The following is a 6000-nucleotide window of genomic DNA, read 5'->3' as shown; positions in this document are numbered from 1 at the left end:
CTAAAAAGAATATTATGATCTTATAAATGACATCAACATTTTCATTTGGGTATAGTGATCCAGCAAATTCTTCCTTTCTTTGAAGATCATTACCTACCTTGTGGCTGACATGTTTATAAAGTAAACCCAAAGCCTTTAGTTTCCGTTTGCTTTTGTTTAGGTCTGTTTTTCCATTGTCTCGCCCTTGGTCTAAAGAAAGCCTGAACATAATAGGAATGGCATGGAGCTATTTTAAAAAATATGGCCAGAGGAGGAGCTAGTGCTGAAGGACTGCCACTGCAGAAATAAACAGTATCTACTTTTATGACTTGATTTTAATAACAATGGGACCCACAGAATGCCCCCCACCCGCACCAGGCTGGGCATGGCTGCCCTTTGTTCCACCTTCTGCATCAACCCACCCACCAAAGGCACCTATTGCCACATCTACTGCCAGTGCCAAGAATGGTTACTTTTCTCCCAGTGTGCAGGTTTGGATACATTTTCTTTTTGGAAATATATCAAAGTCAGCCTCCAGCCTGTGGTCTAGAGTGCAGAAGAGTTTAGTCATAGCTTGGTCCAACTTCTGAACAAGGATATTAAGCTTATAATTTCTGAAATGTTTACGTTAGCTCCAGCCATGCTGTTTACTGCAGTTGTTGACACTAACACTGTTCGGTCCAGATGAGAGAACAAGATCAGCAAGCGAGATTGTTTTGTGTTGTAAGTTCTACTTGCAGATGTCCTTAAACTAATGAAAGCCAGAGTGTATTTCTTTCTCTGATCACATGATCAGAAAGCCAAGATTGTTGGGGACATTCAGGGAAGTTTTATTTTCCAAGGTTAATAAGTTATGGGGGTGGTAAGAGATAATAAGGCCTTCGTAGACATTGCCTTAGAGGGTTACGAGGTATCTTGCTTTTTTGGGTACATTTCAGAGACCCCTTAAAACTTCACGTGTAGAAAAGTCTGTTGTATTTTAGTTAGTGTCTGCTTTGTTGTTACTTTTAAAACTCCGAGGATATGAATTGTTTTGGTATGTAAAACAAGCATTGAATTCAAGTAGTTTTCAATCAGCTAAAAAGCTGCTTTCTTTTCACAACAATTTTGGCTCTTGTAGGCATGGTTTTGGAGCATACACTCCCTGGTCTTAGAAATATGCATAGAAAGAACCTTGCTCATTTTTTCTTTTGGCTTTCATTTGTTTAATATTGTACTAATGGATAAGTTGGGCCAACTAAAGAAACAGAAAAAGAGGCAAGTTAAGAGAAGGGTGATTTTAATTAACTAACTCTTTTTAAGGCTGCTGAAATCTGCCCCTTGGATTGGCAACACTTTGCCATTAGAACCAGACAGACCCTGAAAAATCTTGAACTTTCCTTTCAGTTGAGATTTTTGAAAAGTAATTGTTTGAAGAAGAAAGAAATGATCTTTTTACAAGGCTTTCTGCATTGCTGTTGAGAGATAGATACAGTTTGTCTCTTTACATGAAGAAAATTATATGAAGATATTGGTGGAGTGCTTGGGCCTTATTCCATGACTGAAAACAGTGTTAGAATGGGAGCTTCATACAGACAACCAAAGTATTTTCGACTTGCACAACATGGAAGCTATATGCTTTGTACCAGGATGATAATGAAGCAAAGGAATTTGGACAGTAGCTTGAGGTTTGCTATAATAGGACTTGAAAATATCTGTCTAAGTAAGGATTTTGCTGTAATCTACTAAACTTGGATCACTGCATATTTAATGTCTATTTTAAGCCTTTTTTTTGAATGGTATTTTTAAAGAATATGCTAGATAGAAAATCTTTTGTGTTGAATCCTATTTGATATACCTAATCATTAAGTATAATTTTTCTCTAAAACATTTTATTGTACTTTAATTTTTTATGTGTAAGAGTTTTATTTAACCACTTATTTTAGTAAATATTTATAAAAATATGTATTTGTTTGCCCTGCCAATGAGACTAGCATTGGCAGGGCAAACAAATAAATGAGACTAGGTAAATGTCTTCCTTTAAGAAAAACCTTATTAATAATGCTGATGACTGACATTTATCAAGTATTTATTACATGACTGGAAGACTGGGAGGCACTTTACATGTTGTGACAGAGTGGCTAATTCTCTCCCACCCTATTTCCTTTCCTTTCTAAAAGCCTAACCATCCTCAATTGTAATTTCATGTGGCCATGTGAGTTAGTTCTTGCCACTGGTATGTAAATAGCAGCATGCACTGTTTATAGGTCAAGCCTATGAATTTTTTTCACGTGTCATGATCTGTACTCTTTTCTTTTCTGCTGTCTTAATGTAGACAAACAAAACAATCTTGGAGGTGATGTGTTGGAAAGGATGGAGATAATAGATTCACAGTTTTGGTTCCAATATTCCTACTTATAATAGAGTCTCCTGATCAGGAATACCCATTTAGGATGGTGAGTGTGTGAGAAACAAATTTTTGTCATGTTAGAGTCATTATATACCTGGGCCTTTACATGCTAGAAACAGCTAATGTTACTTCATTATGCATATATTGATTAATTCTTTGCCCTTTGGGATATCTTACCCTAGCTATAAATGTTAAAATTGGCCCATAAGGATTTTAAAAATATGTGTAAGTGGAATATAGTTCCTAAGAGTTAGAACTGTGTTTTAATCCAAGTTCTATTTGTGGCTGCCTATTTTGTTATAATTACCAGGTAATAGGTAAGGTAATTATCCTGTAGGCTCAAAATATTATATTTTGTACTTTAGGACTGAAGAAAAAGTTTAAATATTAGTTTTTTTGTAAATTCCTCTATTCACTAGCCTTTGCTTTTAATTTGAGAGTTGCACTCAGCAAAGTTCTTTACACAGATAATTGGAAAGATTTTTCAAGGAAAATCCATGGAGATTTATTTATTTAATTAATATTATAGAATAAAAAGTTAAAGTTATATAACTAGATCTACATATCTGGTTTATTCATATAATAAACATAAAAGTTCATAATCAATATTATCAAATAACAATCTTTTAGTATGACCTTTTCAAATTACTGTGATTTTTTGTTTAAATTATTTAAAACATATTAATAGCAACTAGTTTTATTATTGTTTAATGTTTTGCTCAAGTTATTTTCACTAAACTATTTTATGGTTTTAATCATGGGAAATCTTCACAGTCATTTTGAATCTGATGAGTTCTGTATTTTTAGATCCCCGTGTCTCATTGTCATTCAGAAGACTGTGGGTTTTCTAAATTTATCAAGGGATAGCAGGGTAACTGCATCATGATGTTAGGATCATTGGAAAAGTTGTTTTGAACTGTTGCCATAATATATGCACAATCAAGTTAATGAGCACAGTGAGTGCATCACAGGATAATATCATTTTAAATGTAGAAATTTTGCATGCTTATTAAAAATAAAGCAGCAGAAGAAGAACTAATATCAGAAGTCTTAGAAGTTCAGCAAGCACATGTTCAGAGAAAAAGCCTACTGGTGACTGGGAAAATTTTCACATCAATTAAATAAAAAAAATAGCATTCTCAAGATCCAAAACAAATAGTGAAGTGCATGAAGGAACTGAGGAAGCTCAAGAGCTGTATAACAAAATGCTTGAAATACCAGAGGAAATACACTTTTGCCATTGTATTATAAAATAACATATTTATTCATGGTTAATAACCAAGTATAACATTCCATGCTAAGGACCAAAGTCCTTCATTTTCTTGTTGAAACATTGGAATGATTTTCCATAATAAAAAATGAAAACACAACGGCTTCTCAATAACAGAATGATGAGCTCGTTTCACTGAAAAGTGTTGTTAGGCAGTTTTCTCTTTATCTTGCTGAAGGCTCCCTGCTAATTCTCAGCATTACCTGTAACTCTTGACCTCATCACTCTGGGAGGAGAGTCTAGTTTATGGGCCAAACTTCCTAGAGGAACACCAGGTCCTACTCTTTGCAAACAAAGTTCCATTTAGTTCTGGCAACACGAAGCTTTCTGGTTCAAAGAGAAGAGTCTTATAAGACTTCTTGGACACCAAATAACTCTTACAAAACAACATTTTGATGAATTAAGTGTAAATGAATCAGAAACATATGGATTAAATTTCCTTTGAAATATGCATGCCTTTTCTGAATTAAGGGGTAAAACGTTTGGCAAAATGTATTTTGCTGAACCCAAAATACAAGAATAAAGCTCAATGTTTTCTTGGACCCCCAAATTATGCTGGAGTCTCTTTTCTTAAAATTAATTCATGTTTAGGCTTAATGCTGTTTATTTTTTTTAAATTTGAAAATGGCTTTACTCTGACCTCTAATTACTTTCTTGGATTTGGGCTTTTTTGAGTTATTGATAAAAACCCTTCAGAAGTATGCACCCTATTTTATAGTCACATGTTTTTTTTTTTTTTTTTGGTAGAAGAAATGTACTCTGCTTCCTTGCCACTAATTGTGCAATCTGAATTTTATATCTCATTCAAACTTAAAAGTCCTCTGTAGGTTGTGTAGAATTATTCTCCATGCTGTGGTCACTTGGAAAAGGCCTGGACCAGAAGGATTTTTGCAGATGCAAAAGAAAGACACATCAGGTCCCAATTCTGCAGAGATAAACATAGTGACACCCTTTTCTACTCTCCAAACTATGCCATGGAAGTCGAGGAGAAAGTGATCACAGTTGGTTAACTAAGCTTTAGTAACCCTTTTCTGTCTTTGGCTTAATATGCCTCTTAGGGTGGCCTTATGCTAACAGGGGCAGAAGAGTAGATGGTTCCTGAATTAGCTGTGCTGTGTGCAGTGGCAGTTAAGGTCCTATCATCTTTTTATCAGAATTTTATTTTTTTTAATTTATTTTTTTTAATTGGTTGTTCACAACATTACAAAGCTCTTGACATATCATATTTCATACATTAGATTGAAGTGGGTTATGAACTCCCAATTTTACCCCAAATGCAGATGGCAGAATCACGTCGGTTTTTATCAGAATTTTAGATGAAGTATGCAAGACTTCTGATTGCTCCAGCTGCTCTGGATACTTTTTCTTTTCTTCTCTAAACTATGAGCAAAAAAGTCTATTTTATTTTCTCTCTTGAACCAGACCTTCAGGGATTTTGCACTTAACTATTCTTTGAGCTTGAAATTTCCCCTACTTCCTGCCTCCTGGACACCCCCTGGCTAATTATACTTCATTTTAAAGTCAAATGTCAAATGTCACTACGCCAGAGAAGTCTTTCATTAACAGGTAGATCTCTCTCTCTCTCTCTCTCTCTCTCTCTCTCTGAAAGCCTTCTGTTTCCTTTATAGCATTTAAAATCACAATTCATAATTATTTTAGTTACATACATTTATTCCCTTATTTTTTGTCTATTGTTCCACAAAGGCAGGGATTGTATGACTTTGTGATTTTTCATTTCAGTGTTTAGTGAAGAATATATGGCATACAGAAGGTATTCAATAAATGTTTAATGAATAGATAAAAGGTAAGTTATTAGGTGGTCTTGTCCTTCTCCTTTGGTACTGTGGCATGAAACCTTTATAGGAAATTTGTTCTTGACAAGATGTGTGTTTGCCAGCACACTACTAGTTTGCATGTATTATCCTGATTAAATTATTAATAGTAGTCTCCTCCAATTTTAGCAGTATCCTTGTTTATATGATTAATTATACAGTCATGACAGTTATCTGGTATTTTGAATCTTTTTAAAATTTTTTAAAATGTAAAGACAGTATCTACTGCATTTGTCATATGGATATGGTCTTTGCTTGTATATACCTTAAGAGAATTTGTGACTGAATCTGTCTGTGACCTGGAAGGTACTACCCTATCCAGAGAGGGAAGAAAATATTGGTTTGTCATATTTAGCCAGAATGAGAAATGATTCAAAAGAGAATAATGAGGTTATGTAACATCTGACTTCTGGGCAGATATAGAGCAGTGATCTAAAGCAGACTTTTGACACTAATAAAAGACAAGACAAATTGAGATTGATGACTCATGCAGGAAAAGGAATGTCATCATTAGTTGTTGAAGTTATACA

General features: G+C 34.3%; 1 long non-coding RNA gene across 1 annotated transcript in view; it reads left to right on the top strand.

Moving 5' to 3' along the window:
* Positions 1-600: 600 nt before the first annotated feature.
* Positions 601-6000, top strand: part of LOC308649440 — a 53555-nt gene continuing 48155 nt past the window's right edge. Inside the window, exon 1 of the long non-coding RNA XR_014022079.1 lies at positions 601-702. This is a non-coding gene — a long non-coding RNA (uncharacterized lncRNA). The remainder of the gene's footprint in view (positions 703-6000) is intronic.

Source organism: Spermophilus citellus, assembly GCF_964194105.1.
Source record: "Spermophilus citellus genome assembly, chromosome: 1".
Taxonomy (NCBI): Eukaryota; Metazoa; Chordata; class Mammalia; order Rodentia; family Sciuridae; genus Spermophilus; species Spermophilus citellus.
This window is presented reverse-complemented; position numbering and strand designations above follow the sequence as displayed.